Source organism: Apteryx mantelli, chromosome 11 (assembly GCF_036417845.1).
Source record: "Apteryx mantelli isolate bAptMan1 chromosome 11, bAptMan1.hap1, whole genome shotgun sequence".
NCBI lineage: Eukaryota > Metazoa > Chordata > Aves > Apterygiformes > Apterygidae > Apteryx > Apteryx mantelli.
In genome coordinates, this window is record NC_089988.1 from 17,875,088 (window position 1) to 17,888,715 (window position 13,628).

A 13,628-nucleotide genomic window follows, 5' to 3' on the forward strand; every position below is an offset into this window, starting at 1 on the left:
TGGTGGCTCAGTGCCTGCTAGGCCAGTGCTAGGTGCGTGGGTGCTGTTTGTGGTTGTGAGGTCAGTGGTGGCTCAGTGCCTGCTAGGCCAGTGCTGGGTGCGTGGCTGCTGTTTGTGGTTGTGAGGTCAGTGGTGGCTCAGTGCCTGATGGGCCAGTGCTGGGTGCGTGGCTGCTGTTTGTGGTTGTGAGGTCAGTGGTGGCTCAGTGCCTGCTAGGCCATTGCTAGGTGCGTGGCTGCTGTTTTCAATTGTGAGGTCAGTGGTGGCTCAGTGCCTGCTAGGCCAGTGCTAGGTGTGTGGGTGCTGTTTGTGGTTGTGAGGTCAGTGGTGGCTCAGTGCCTGCTAGGCCAGTGCTAGGTGCGTGGCTGCTCTTTTCAATTGCGAGGTCACTTGTGTCTCAGTGCCTGCTAGGCCAGTGCTAGGTGCGTGGCTGCTGTTTGTGGTTGTGAGGTCAGTGGTGGCTCAGTGCCTGCTAGGCCAGTGCTAGGTGCGTGGGTGCTGTTTTCAATTGTGAGGTCACTTGTGGCTCAGTGCCTGCTAGGCCACTGCTAGGTGCGTGGCTGCTGTTTGCAGTTGTGAGGTCAGTGGTTGCTCAGTGCCTGCTAGGCCAGTGCTAGGTGCGTGGCTGCTGTTTGTGGTTGTGAGGTCAGTGGTGGCTCAGTGCCTGCTAGGCCAGTGCTATGTGCCTGGCTGCTGTTGTTGTTGTGAGGTCAGTGCTGGCTCAGTGCCTGCTAGGCCAGTGCTAGGTGCGTGGCTGCTGTTTTCAATTGTGAGGTCAGTGGTGGCTCAGTGCCTGCTAGGCCAGTGCTAGGTGCGTGGCTGCTGTTTGTGGTTGTGAGGTCAGAGGTGGCTCAGTGCCTGCTAGGCCAGTGCTAGGTGCGTGGCTGCTGTTTTCAATTGTGAGGTCAGTGGTGGCTCAGTGCCTGCTAGGCCAGTGCTAGGTGCGTGGCTGCTGTTTTCAATTGTGAGGTCAGTGGTGGCTCAGTGCCTGCTAGGCCAGTGCTAGGTGCGTGGTTTCTGTTGGTGGTTGTGAGGTCAGTGGTGGATCAGTGCCTGCTAGGCCAGTGCTAGGTGCGTGGCTGCTGTTTGTGGCTGTGAGGTCAGTGGTGGCTCAGTGCCTGCTAGGCCAGTGCTAGGTGCGTGGCTGCTGTTTGTTGTTGTGAGGTCAGTGGTGGCTCAGTGCCTGCTAGGCCAGTGCTAGGTGCGTGGCTGCTGTTTTCAATTGTGAGGTCAGTGGTGGCTCAGTGCCTGCTAGGCCAGTGCTAGGTGCGTGGGTGCTGTTTTCAATTGTGAGGTCAGTGGTGGCTCAGTGCCTGCTAGGCCAGTGCTAGCTGCGTGGCTGCTGTTTGTGGTTGTGAGGTCAGTGGTGGCTCAGTGCCTGCTAGGCCAGTGCTAGGTGCGTGGCTGCTGGTTGTGGTTTTGAGGTCAGTGGTGGCTCAGTGCCTGCTAGGCCAGTGCTAGGTGCGTGGCTGCTGTTTTCAATTGTGAGGTCAGTGGTGGCTCAGTGCCTGCTAGGCCAGTGCTAGGTGCGTGGCTGCTGTTTTCAATTGTGAGGTCACTTGTGTCTCAGTGCCTGCTAGGCCAGTGCTAGGTGCGTGGCTGCTGTTTTCAATTGTGAGGTCAGTGGTTGCTCAGTGCCTGCTAGGCCAGTGCTAGGTGCGTGGGTGCTGTTTGTGGTTGTGAGGTCAGTGCTGGCTCAGTGCCTGCTAGGCCAGTGCTAGGTGCGTGGCTGCTCTTTTCAATTGTGAGGTCAGTGGTGGCTCAGTGCCTGCTAGGCCAGTGCTAGGTGCGTGGCTGCTGTTTGTGGTTGTGAGGTCAGAGGTGGCTCAGTGCCTGCTAGGCCAGTGCTAGGTGCGTGGGTGCTGTTGGTGGTTGTGAGGTCAGTGGTGGCTCAGTGCCTGCTAGGCCAGTGCTAGGTGCGTGGCTGCTGTTTGTGGCTGTGAGGTCAGTGGTGGCTCAGTGCCTGCTAGGCCAGTGCTAGGTGCGTGGGTGCTGTTTTCAATTGTGAGGTCAGTGGTGGCTCAGTGCCTGCTAGGCCAGTGCTAGCTGCGTGGCTGCTGTTTTCAATTGTGAGGTCAGTGGTGGCTCAGTGCCTGCTAGGCCAGTGCTAGGTGCGTGGCTGCTGTTTGTGGTTGTGAGGTCAGTGGTGGCTCAGTGCCTGCTAGGCCAGTGCTAGGTGCGTGGCTGCTGTTTTCAATTGTGAGGTCAGTGGTGGCTCAGTGCCTGCTAGGCCAGTGCTAGGTGCGTGGCTGCTGTTTTCAATTGTGAGGTCACTTGTGTCTCAGTGCCTGCTAGGCCAGTGCTAGGTGCGTGGCTGCTGTTTTCAATTGTGAGGTCAGTGGTTGCTCAGTGCCTGCTAGGCCAGTGCTAGGTGCGTGGCTGCTGTTTGTGGTTGTGAGGTCAGTGCTGGCTCAGTGCCTGCTAGGCCAGTGCTAGGTGCGTGGCTGCTCTTTTCAATTGTGAGGTCAGTGGTGGCTCAGTGCCTGCTAGGCCAGTGCTAGGTGCGTGGCTGCTGTTTGTGGTTGTGAGGTCAGAGGTGGCTCAGTGCCTGCTAGGCCAGTGCTAGGTGCGTGGCTGCTGTTTGTGGTTGTGAGGTCAGAGGTGGCTCAGTGCCTGCTAGGCCAGTGCTAGGTGCGTGGCTGCTGTTTTCAATTGTGAGGTCAGTGGTGGCTCAGTGCCTGCTAGGCAAGTGCTAGGTGCGTGGTTTCTGTTGGTGGTTGTGAGGTCAGTGGTGGCTCAGTGCCTGCTAGGCCAGTGCTAGGTGCGTGGCTGCTGTTTTCAATTGTGAGGTCAGTGGTGGCTCAGTGCCTGCTAGGCCAGTGCTAGGTGCGTGGCTGCTGTTTTCAATTGTGAGGTCACTTGTGTCTCAGTGCCTGCTAGGCCAGTGCTAGGTGCGTGGCTGCTGTTTTCAATTGTGAGGTCAGTGGTGGCTCAGTGCCTGCTAGGCCAGTGCTAGGTGCGTGGCTGCTGTTTGTGGTTGTGAGGTCAGTGGTGGCTCAGTGCCTGCTAGGCCAGTGCTAGGTGCGTGGCTGCTGTTTTCAATTGTGAGGTCAGTGGTGGCTCAGTGCCTGCTAGGCCAGTGCTAGGTGCGTGGCTGCTGTTTGTGGTTGTGAGGTCACTTGTGGCTCAGTGCCTGCTAGGCCAGTGCTAGGTGCGTGGCTGCTGTTTGTGGTTGTGAGGTCACTTGTGTCTCAGTGCCTGCTAGGCCAGTGCTAGGTGCGTGGCTGCTGTTTTCAATTGTGAGGTCACTTGTGGCTCAGTGCCTGCTAGGCCAGTGCTAGGTGCGTGGGTGCTGTTTGTGGTTGTGAGGTCAGTGGTGGCTCAGTGCCTGCTAGGCCAGTGCTAGGTGCGTGGGTGCTGTTTGTGGTTGTGAGGTCAGTGGTGGCTCAGTGCCTGCTAGGCCAGTGCTAGGTGCGTGGCTGCTGGTTGTGGTTGTGAGGTCAGTGGTGGCTCAGTGCCTGCTAGGCCAGTGCTAGGTGCGTGGGTGCTGTTTGTGGTTGTGAGGTCAGTGGTGGCTCAGTGCCTGCTAGGCCAGTGCTAGGTGCGTGGCTGCTGTTTTCAACTGTGAGGTCAGTGGTGGCTCAGTGCCTGCTAGGCCAGTGCTAGGTGCGTGGCTGCTGTTTGTGGTTGTGAGGTCAGTGGTGGCTCAGTGCCTGCTAGGCCAGTGCTAGGTGCGTGGGTGCTGTTTGTGGTTGTGAGGTCAGTGGTGGCTCAGTGCCTGCTAGGCCAGTGCTAGGTGCGTGGGTGCTGTTTTCAACTGTGAGGTCAGTGGTGGCTCAGTGCCTGCTAGGCCAGTGCTAGGTGCGTGGTTGCTGTTGGTGGTTGTGAGGTCAGTGGTGGCTCAGTGCCTGCTAGGCCAGTGCTAGGTGCGTAGATGCTGTTTGTTGTTGTGAGGTCACTTGTGGCTCAGTGCCTGCTAGGCCAGTGCTAGGTGCGTGGGTGCTGTTTTCAATTGTGAGGTCAGTGGTGGCTCAGTGCCTGCTAGGCCAGTGCTAGGTGTGTGGCTGCTGTTTGTGGTTGTGAGGTCAGTGGTGGCTCAGTGCCTGCTAGGCCAGTGCTAGGTGCGTGGCTGCTGTTTTCAATTGTGAGGTCACCTGTGTCTCAGTGCCTGCTAGGCCAGTGCTAGGTGCGTGGCTGCTGTTTTCAATTGTGAGGTCACTTGTGTCTCAGTGCCTGCTAGGCCAGTGCTAGGTGCGTGGCTGCTGTTTTCAATTGTGAGGTCAGTGGTGGCTCAGTGCCTGCTAGGCCAGTGCTAGGTGCGTGGATGCTGTTTGTGGTTGTGAGGTCAGTGGTGGCTCAGTGCCTGCTAGGCCAGTGCTAGGTGTGTGGCTGCTGTTTTCAATTGTGAGGTCAGTGGTGGCTCAGTGCCTGCTAGGCCAGTGCTAGGTGCGTGGCTGCTGTTTGTGGTTGTGAGATCACTTGTGGCTCAGTGCCTGCTAGGCCAGTGCTAGGTGCGTGGCTGCTGTTTTCAATTGTGTGGTCACTTGTGGCTCAGTGCCTGCTAGGCCAGTGCTAGGTGCGTGGCTGCTGTTTGTGGTTGTGAGGTCAGTGGTGGCTCAGTGCCTGCTAGGCCAGTGCTAGGTGCGTGGGTGCTGGTTGTGGTTGTGAGGTCAGTGGTGGCTCAGTGCCTGCTAGGCCAGTGCTAGGTGCGTGGCTGCTGGTTGTGGTTGTGAGGTCAGTGGTGGCTCAGTGCCTGCTAGGCCAGTGCTAGGTGCGTGGCTGCTCTTTTCAATTGCGAGGTCAGTGGTGGCTCAGTGCCTGCTAGGCCAGTGCTAGGTGTGTGGGTGCTGTTTGTGGTTGTGAGGTCAGTGGTGGCTCAGTGCCTGCTAGGCCAGTGCTAGGTGCGTGGCTGCTGTTTTCAATTGTGAGGTCAGTGGTGGCTCAGTGCCTGCTAGGCCAGTGCTAGGTGCGTGGCTGCTGTTTGTGGTTGTGAGGTCAGTGGTGGCTCAGTGCCTGCTAGGCCAGTGCTAGGTGCGTGGGTGCTGTTTTCAATTGTGAGGTCACTTGTGGCTCAGTGCCTGCTAGGCCACTGCTAGGTGCGTGGCTGCTGTTTGCAGTTGTGAGGTCAGTGGTTGCTCAGTGCCTGCTAGGCCAGTGCTAGGTGCGTGGCTGCTGTTTGTGGTTGTGAGGTCAGTGGTGGCTCAGTGCCTGCTAGGCCAGTGCTATGTGCCTGGCTGCTGTTGTTGTTGTGAGGTCAGTGGGGGCTCAGTGCCTGCTAGGCCAGTGCTAGGTGCGTGGGTGCTGTTTGTGGTTGTGAGGTCAGTGGTGGCTCAGTGCCTGCTAGGCCAGTGCTAGGTGCGTGGCTGCTGTTTGTGGTTGTGAGGTCAGAGGTGGCTCAGTGCCTGCTAGGCCAGTGCTAGGTGCGTGGCTGCTGTTTTCAATTGTGAGGTCAGTGGTGGCTCAGTGCCTGCTAGGCCAGTGCTAGGTGCGTGGCTGCTGTTTTCAATTGTGAGGTCAGTGGTGGCTCAGTGCCTGCTAGGCCAGTGCTAGGTGCGTGGCTGCTGTTTGTGGTTGTGAGGTCAGTGGTGGATCAGTGCCTGCTAGGCCAGTGCTAGGTGCGTGGCTGCTGTTTGTGGCTGTGAGGTCAGTGGTGGCTCAGTGCCTGCTAGGCCAGTGCTAGGTGTGTGGCTGCTGTTTGTTGTTGTGAGGTCAGTGGTGGCTCAGTGCCTGCTAGGCCAGTGCTAGGTGCGTGGCTGCTGTTTTCAATTGTGAGGTCAGTGGTGGCTCAGTGCCTGCTAGGCCAGTGCTAGGTGCGTGGGTGCTGTTTTCAATTGTGAGGTCACTTGTGGCTCAGTGCCTGCTAGGCCAGTGCTAGCTGCGTGGCTGCTGTTTGTGGTTGTGAGGTCAGTGGTGGCTCAGTGCCTGCTAGGCCAGTGCTAGGTGCGTGGCTGCTGGTTGTGGTTGTGAGGTCAGTGGTGGCTCAGTGCCTGCTAGGCCAGTGCTAGGTGCGTGGCTGCTGTTTTCAATTGTGAGGTCAGTGGTGGCTCAGTGCCTGCTAGGCCAGTGCTAGGTGCGTGGCTGCTGTTTTCAATTGTGAGGTCACTTGTGTCTCAGTGCCTGCTAGGCCAGTGCTAGGTGCGTGGCTGCTGTTTTCAATTGTGAGGTCAGTGGTTGCTCAGTGCCTGCTAGGCCAGTGCTAGGTGCGTGGGTGCTGTTTGTGGTTGTGAGGTCAGTGCTGGCTCAGTGCCTGCTAGGCCAGTGCTAGGTGCGTGGCTGCTCTTTTCAATTGTGAGGTCAGTGGTGGCTCAGTGCCTGCTAGGCCAGTGCTAGGTGCGTGGCTGCTGTTTGTGGTTGTGAGGTCAGAGGTGGCTCAGTGCCTGCTAGGCCAGTGCTAGGTGCGTGGGTGCTGTTGGTGGTTGTGAGGTCAGTGGTGGCTCAGTGCCTGCTAGGCCAGTGCTAGGTGCGTGGCTGCTGTTTGTGGCTGTGAGGTCAGTGGTGGCTCAGTGCCTGCTAGGCCAGTGCTAGGTGCGTGGGTGCTGTTTTCAATTGTGAGGTCAGTGGTGGCTCAGTGCCTGCTAGGCCAGTGCTAGCTGCGTGGCTGCTGTTTTCAATTGTGAGGTCAGTGGTGGCTCAGTGCCTGCTAGGCCAGTGCTAGGTGCGTGGCTGCTGTTTGTGGTTGTGAGGTCAGTGGTGGCTCAGTGCCTGCTAGGCCAGTGCTAGGTGCGTGGCTGCTGTTTTCAATTGTGAGGTCAGTGGTGGCTCAGTGCCTGCTAGGCCAGTGCTAGGTGCGTGGCTGCTGTTTTCAATTGTGAGGTCACTTGTGTCTCAGTGCCTGCTAGGCCAGTGCTAGGTGCGTGGCTGCTGTTTTCAATTGTGAGGTCAGTGGTTGCTCAGTGCCTGCTAGGCCAGTGCTAGGTGCGTGGCTGCTGTTTGTGGTTGTGAGGTCAGTGCTGGCTCAGTGCCTGCTAGGCCAGTGCTAGGTGCGTGGCTGCTCTTTTCAATTGTGAGGTCAGTGGTGGCTCAGTGCCTGCTAGGCCAGTGCTAGGTGCGTGGCTGCTGTTTGTGGTTGTGAGGTCAGAGGTGGCTCAGTGCCTGCTAGGCCAGTGCTAGGTGCGTGGCTGCTGTTTGTGGTTGTGAGGTCACTTGTGGCTCAGTGCCTGCTAGGCCAGTGCTAGGTGCGTGGCTGCTGTTTTCAATTGTGAGGTCAGTGGTGGCTCAGTGCCTGCTAGGCAAGTGCTAGGTGCGTGGTTTCTGTTGGTGGTTGTGAGGTCAGTGGTGGCTCAGTGCCTGCTAGGCCAGTGCTAGGTGCGTGGCTGCTGTTTGTGGCTGTGAGGTCAGTGGTGGCTCAGTGCCTGCTAGGCCAGTGCTAGGTGCGTGGGTGCTGTTTTCAATTGTGAGGTCAGTGGTGGCTCAGTGCCTGCTAGGCCAGTGCTAGGTGCGTGGCTGCTGTTTTCAATTGTGAGGTCACTTGTGTCTCAGTGCCTGCTAGGCCAGTGCTAGGTGCGTGGCTGCTCTTTTCAATTGTGAGGTCAGTGGTGGCTCAGTGCCTGCTAGGCCAGTGCTAGGTGCGTGGCTGCTGTTTGTGGTTGTGAGGTCAGTGGTGGCTCAGTGCCTGCTAGGCCAGTGCTAGGTGCGTGGCTGCTGTTTTCAATTGTGAGGTCAGTGGTGGCTCAGTGCCTGCTAGGCCAGTGCTAGGTGCGTGGCTGCTGTTTGTGGTTGTGAGGTCACTTGTGGCTCAGTGCCTGCTAGGCCAGTGCTAGGTGCGTGGCTGCTGTTTGTGGTTGTGAGGTCACTTGTGTCTCAGTGCCTGCTAGGCCAGTGCTAGGTGCGTGGCTGCTGTTTTCAATTGTGAGGTCACTTGTGGCTCAGTGCCTGCTAGGCCAGTGCTAGGTGCGTGGGTGCTGTTTGTGGTTGTGAGGTCAGTGGTGGCTCAGTGCCTGCTAGGCCAGTGCTAGGTGCGTGGGTGCTGTTTGTGGTTGTGAGGTCAGTGGTGGCTCAGTGCCTGCTAGGCCAGTGCTAGGTGCGTGGGTGCTGGTTGTGGTTGTGAGGTCAGTGGTGGCTCAGTGCCTGCTAGGCCAGTGCTAGGTGCGTGGGTGCTGTTTGTGGTTGTGAGGTCAGTGGTGGCTCAGTGCCTGCTAGGCCAGTGCTAGGTGCGTGGCTGCTCTTTTCAATTGCGAGGTCACTTGTGTCTCAGTGCCTGCTAGGCCAGTGCTAGGTGCGTGGCTGCTGTTTGTGGTTGTGAGGTCAGTGGTGGCTCAGTGCCTGCTAGGCCAGTGCTAGGTGCGTGGCTGCTGTTTTCAACTGTGAGGTCAGTGGTGGCTCAGTGCCTGCTAGGCCAGTGCTAGGTGCGTGGCTGCTGTTTGTGGTTGTGAGGTCAGTGGTGGCTCAGTGCCTGCTAGGCCAGTGCTAGGTGCGTGGGTGCTGTTTGTGGTTGTGAGGTCAGTGGTGGCTCAGTGCCTGCTAGGCCAGTGCTAGGTGCGTGGGTGCTGTTTTCAACTGTGAGGTCAGTGGTGGCTCAGTGCCTGCTAGGCCAGTGCTAGGTGCGTGGTTGCTGTTGGTGGTTGTGAGGTCAGTGGTGGCTCAGTGCCTGCTAGGCCAGTGCTAGGTGCGTAGATGCTGTTTGTTGTTGTGAGGTCACTTGTGGCTCAGTGCCTGCTAGGCCAGTGCTAGGTGCGTGGGTGCTGTTTTCAATTGTGAGGTCAGTGGTGGCTCAGTGCCTGCTAGGCCAGTGCTAGGTGTGTGGCTGCTGTTTGTGGTTGTGAGGTCAGTGGTGGCTCAGTGCCTGCTAGGCCAGTGCTAGGTGCGTGGCTGCTGTTTTCAATTGTGAGGTCACCTGTGTCTCAGTGCCTGCTAGGCCAGTGCTAGGTGCGTGGCTGCTGTTTTCAATTGTGAGGTCACTTGTGTCTCAGTGCCTGCTAGGCCAGTGCTAGGTGCGTGGCTGCTGTTTTCAATTGTGAGGTCAGTGGTGGCTCAGTGCCTGCTAGGCCAGTGCTAGGTGCGTGGATGCTGTTTGTGGTTGTGAGGTCAGTGGTGGCTCAGTGCCTGCTAGGCCAGTGCTAGGTGTGTGGCTGCTGTTTTCAATTGTGAGGTCAGTGGTGGCTCAGTGCCTGCTAGGCCAGTGCTAGGTGTGTGGCTGCTGTTTGTGGTTGTGAGGTCAGTGGTGGCTCAGTGCCTGCTAGGCCAGTGCTAGGTGCGTGGCTGCTGTTTGTGGTTGTGAGATCACTTGTGGCTCAGTGCCTGCTAGGCCAGTGCTAGGTGCGTGGCTGCTGTTTTCAATTGTGAGGTCAGTGGTGGCTCAGTGCCTGCTAGGCCAGTGCTAGGTGCGTGGGTGCTGTTTGTGGTTGTGAGGTCAGTGGTGGCTCAGTGCCTGCTAGGCCAGTGCTAGGTGCGTGGGTGCTGGTTGTGGTTGTGAGGTCAGTGGTGGCTCAGTGCCTGCTAGGCCAGTGCTAGGTGCGTGGCTGCTGGTTGTGGTTGTGAGGTCAGTGGTGGCTCAGTGCCTGCTAGGCCAGTGCTAGGTGCGTGGCTGCTTTTTGTGGTTGTGAGGTCAGCGGTGGCTCAGTGCCTGCTAGGCCAGTGCTAGGTGCGTGGCTGCTCTTTTCAATTGCGAGGTCACTTGTGTCTCAGTGCCTGCTAGGCCAGTGCTAGGTGCGTGGCTGCTGTTTGTGGTTGTGAGGTCAGTGGTGGCTCAGTGCCTGCTAGGCCAGTGCTAGGTGCGTGGGTGCTGTTTTCAATTGTGAGGTCACTTGTGGCTCAGTGCCTGCTAGGCCACTGCTAGGTGCGTGGCTGCTGTTTGCAGTTGTGAGGTCAGTGGTTGCTCAGTGCCTGCTAGGCCAGTGCTAGGTGCGTGGCTGCTGTTTGTGGTTGTGAGGTCAGTGGTGGCTCAGTGCCTGCTAGGCCAGTGCTAGGTGCGTGGCTGCTCTTTTCAATTGTGAGGTCAGTGGTGGCTCAGTGCCTGCTAGGCCAGTGCTAGGTGCGTGGCTGCTGTTTGTGGTTGTGAGGTCAGAGGTGGCTCAGTGCCTGCTAGGCCAGTGCTAGGTGCGTGGCTGCTGTTTTCAATTGTGAGGTCACTTGTGGCTCAGTGCCTGCTAGGCCAGTGCTAGGTGCGTGGCTGCTGTTTTCAATTGTGAGGTCACTTGTGTCTCAGTGCCTGCTAGGCCAGTGCTAGGTGCGTGGGTGCTGTTTTCAATTGTGAGGTCAGTGGTGGCTCAGTGCCTGCTAGGCCAGTGCTAGGTGCGTGGCTGCTGTTTGTGGTTGTGAGGTCAGTGGTGGCTCAGTGCCTGCTAGGCCAGTGCTAGGTGCGTGGCTGCTGTTTTCAATTGCGAGGTCACTTGTGTCTCAGTGCCTGCTAGGCCAGTGCTAGTTGCGTGGCTGCTGTTTGTGGTTGTGAGGTCAGTGGTGGCTCAGTGCCTGCTAGGCCAGTGCTAGGTGCGTGGTTGCTGTTTGTGGTTGTGAGGTCAGTGGTGGCTCAGTGCCTGCTAGGCCAGTGCTAGGTGCGTGGCTGCTGTTTGTGGTTGTGAGGTCAGTGGTGGCTCAGTGCCTGCTAGGCCAGTGCTAGGTGCTTGGTTGCTGTTTTCAGTTGTGAGGTCAGTGGTGGCTCAGTGCCTGCTAGGCCAGTGCTAGGTGCGTGGCTGCTGTTTGTGGTTGTGAAGTCAGTGGTGGCTCAGTGCCTGCTAGGCCAGTGCTAGGTGTGTGGATGCTGTTTTCAATTGCGAGCTCACTTGTGTCTCAGTGCCTGCTAGGCCAGTGCTAGGTGCGTGGTTGCTGTTTGTGGTTGTGAGGTCAGTGGTGGCTCAGTGCCTGCTAGGCCAGTGCTAGGTGGGTGGCTGCTGTTGGTGGTTGTGAGGTCAGTGGTGGCTCAGTGCCTGCTAGGCCAGTGCTAGGTGGGTGGCTGCTGTTTGTGGTTGTGAGGTCAGTGGTGGCTCAGTGCCTGCTAGGCCAGTGCTAGGTGCGTGGCTGCTGTTTTCAACTGTGAGGTCAGTGGTGGCTCAGTGCCTGCTAGGCCACTGCTAGGTGCGTGGCTGCTGTTTGTGGTTGTGAGGTCACTTGTGCCTCTGTGCCTGCTAGGCCAGTGCTAGGTGGGTGGCTGCTGTTTGTGGTTGTGAGGTCACTTGTGCATCTGTGCCTGCTAGGCCAGTGCTAGGTACGTGGCTGCTGTTTGTGGTTGTGAGGTCAGTGGTGGCTCAGTGCCTGCTAGGCCAGTGCTAGGTGCGTGGCTGCTGTTTGTGGTTGTGAGGTCAGTGGTGACTCAGTGCCTGCTAGGCCAGTGCTAGGTGCGTGGCTGCTGTTTGTGGTTGTGAGGTCAGTGGTGGCTCAGTGCCTGCTAGGCCAGTGCTAGGTGGGTGGCTGCTGTTGGTGGTTGTGAGGTCAGTGGTGGCTCAGTGCCTGCTAGGCCAGTGCTAGGTGCATGGTTGCTGTTTGTGGTTGTGAGGTCAGTGGTGGCTCAGTGCCTGCTAGGCCAGTGCTAGGTGCATGGTTGCTGTTTGTGGCTGTGAGGTCAGTGGTGGCTCAGTGCCTGCTAGGCCAGTGCTAGGTGCGTGGCTGCTCTTTTCAATTGCGAGCTCACTTGTGTCTCAGTGCCTGCTAGGCCAGTGCTAGGTGCGTGGCTGCTGTTTGTGGTTGTGAGGTCAGTGGTGGCTCAGTGCCTGCTAGGCCAGTGCTAGGTGTGTGGCTGCTTTTTTCAATTGCGAGGTCAGTGGTGGCTCAGTGCCTGCTAGGCCAGTGCTAGGTGCGTGGCTGCTGTTTGTGGTTGTGAGGTCAGTGGTGGCTCAGTGCCTGCTAGGCCAGTGCTAGGTGCGTGGCTGCTGTTTGTGGTTGTGAGGTCAGTGGTGGCTCAGTGCCTGCTAGGCCAGTGCTAGGTGTGTGGCTGCTCTTTTCAATTGCGAGGTCAGTGGTGGCTCAGTGCCTGCTAGGCCAGTGCTAGGTGCGTGGGTGCTGTTTGTGGTTGTGAGGTCAGTGGTGGCTCAGTGCCTGCTAGGCCAGTGCTAGGTGCGTGGCTGCTGTTTGTGGTTGTGAGGTCAGTGGTGGCTCAGTGCCTGCTAGGCCAGTGCTAGGTGCGTGGCTGCTGGTTGTGGTTGTGAGGTCCCTTGTGGCTCAGTGCCTGCTAGGCCAGTGCTAGGTGCGTGGCTGCTGTTTGTGGTTGTGAGGTCAGTGGTGGCTCAGTGCCTGCTAGGCCAGTGCTAAGTGCATGGTTGCTGTTTGTGGCTGTGAGGTCAGTGGTGGCTCAGTGCCTGCTAGGCCAGTGCTAGGTGCGTGGGTGCTGTTTGTGGTTGTGAGGTCAGTGGTGGCTCAGTGCCTGCTAGGCCAGTGCTGGGTGCGTGGCTGCTGTTTGTGGTTGTGAGGTCATTTGTGCCTCTGTGCCTGCTAGGCCAGTGCTAGGTGCGTGGCTGCTGTTTGTGGTTGTGAGGTCAGTGGTGGCTCAGTGCCTGCTAGGCCAGTGCTAGGTGCGTGGCTGCTGTTTGTGGTTGTGAGGTCACTTGTGCCTCTGTGCCTGCTAGGCCAGTGCTAGGTGCGTGGCTGCTGTTTGTGGTTGTGAGGTCAGTGGTGGCTCAGTGCCTGCTAGGCCAGTGCTAGCTGCGTGGGTGCTGTTTGTGGTTGTGAGGTCCCTTGTGGCTCAGTGCCTGCTAGGCCAGTGCTAGGTGCGTGGGTGCTGTTTGTGGTTGTGAGGTCAGTGGTGGCTCAGTGCCTGCTAGGCCAGTGCTAGGTGCGTGGCTGCTGTTTGTGGTTGTGAGGTCCCTTGTGGCTCAGTGCCTGCTAGGCCAGTGCTAGGTGCGTGGCTGCTGTTTGTGGTTGTGATGTCAGTGGTGGCTCAGTGCCTGCTAGGCCAGTGCTAAGTGCATGGTTGCTGTTTGTGGCTGTGAGGTCAGTGGTGGCTCAGTGCCTGCTAGGCCAGTGCTAGGTGCGTGGCTGCTGTTTGTGGTTGTGAGGTCAGAGGTGGCTCAGTGCCTGCTAGGCCAGTGCTAGGTGCGTGGCTGCTGTTTGTGGCTGTGAGGTCAGTGGTGGCTCAGTGCCTGCTAGGCCAGTGCTAGGTGCGTGGGTGCTGTTTGTGGTTGTGAGGTCAGTGGTGGCTCAGTGCCTGCTAGGCCAGTGCTAGGTGCGTGGCTGCTGTTTGTGGTTGTGAGGTCAGTGGTGGCTCAGTGCCTGCTAGGTCAGTGCTAGGTGCGTGGCTGCTCTTTTCAATTGCGAGGTCTCTTGTGGCTCAGTGCCTGCTAGGCTAGTGCTAGGTGCGTGGTTCCAGTTTGTGGTTGTGAGTTCAGTGGTGGCTCAGTGCCTGCTAGGCCAGTGCTAGGTGCGTGGGGGCTGTTTTAATTGTGAGGTCAAAGGTGGCTCAGTGCCTGCTATTCCAGTGCTAGGTGCGTGGCTGCTGTTTGTGGTTGTGAGGTCAGTGGTGTCTCAGTGCCTGCTAGGCCAGTGCTAGGTGCGTGGGTGCTGTTTGTGGTTGTGAGGTCAGTGGTGGCTCAGTGCCTGCTAGGCCAGTGCTAGGTGCGTGGGTGCTGTTTGTGGTAGTGAGGTCACTTGTGGCTCAGTGCCTGCTAGGCCAGTGCTAGGTGCGTGGGTGCTGTTTGTGGTTGTGAGGTCAGTGGTGGCTCAGTGCCTGCTAGGCCAGTGCTAGGTGCGTGTGTGCTGTTTGTGGTTGTGAGGTCAGTGGTGGCTCAGTGCCTGCTAGGCCAGTGCTAGGTGCGTGGCTGCTG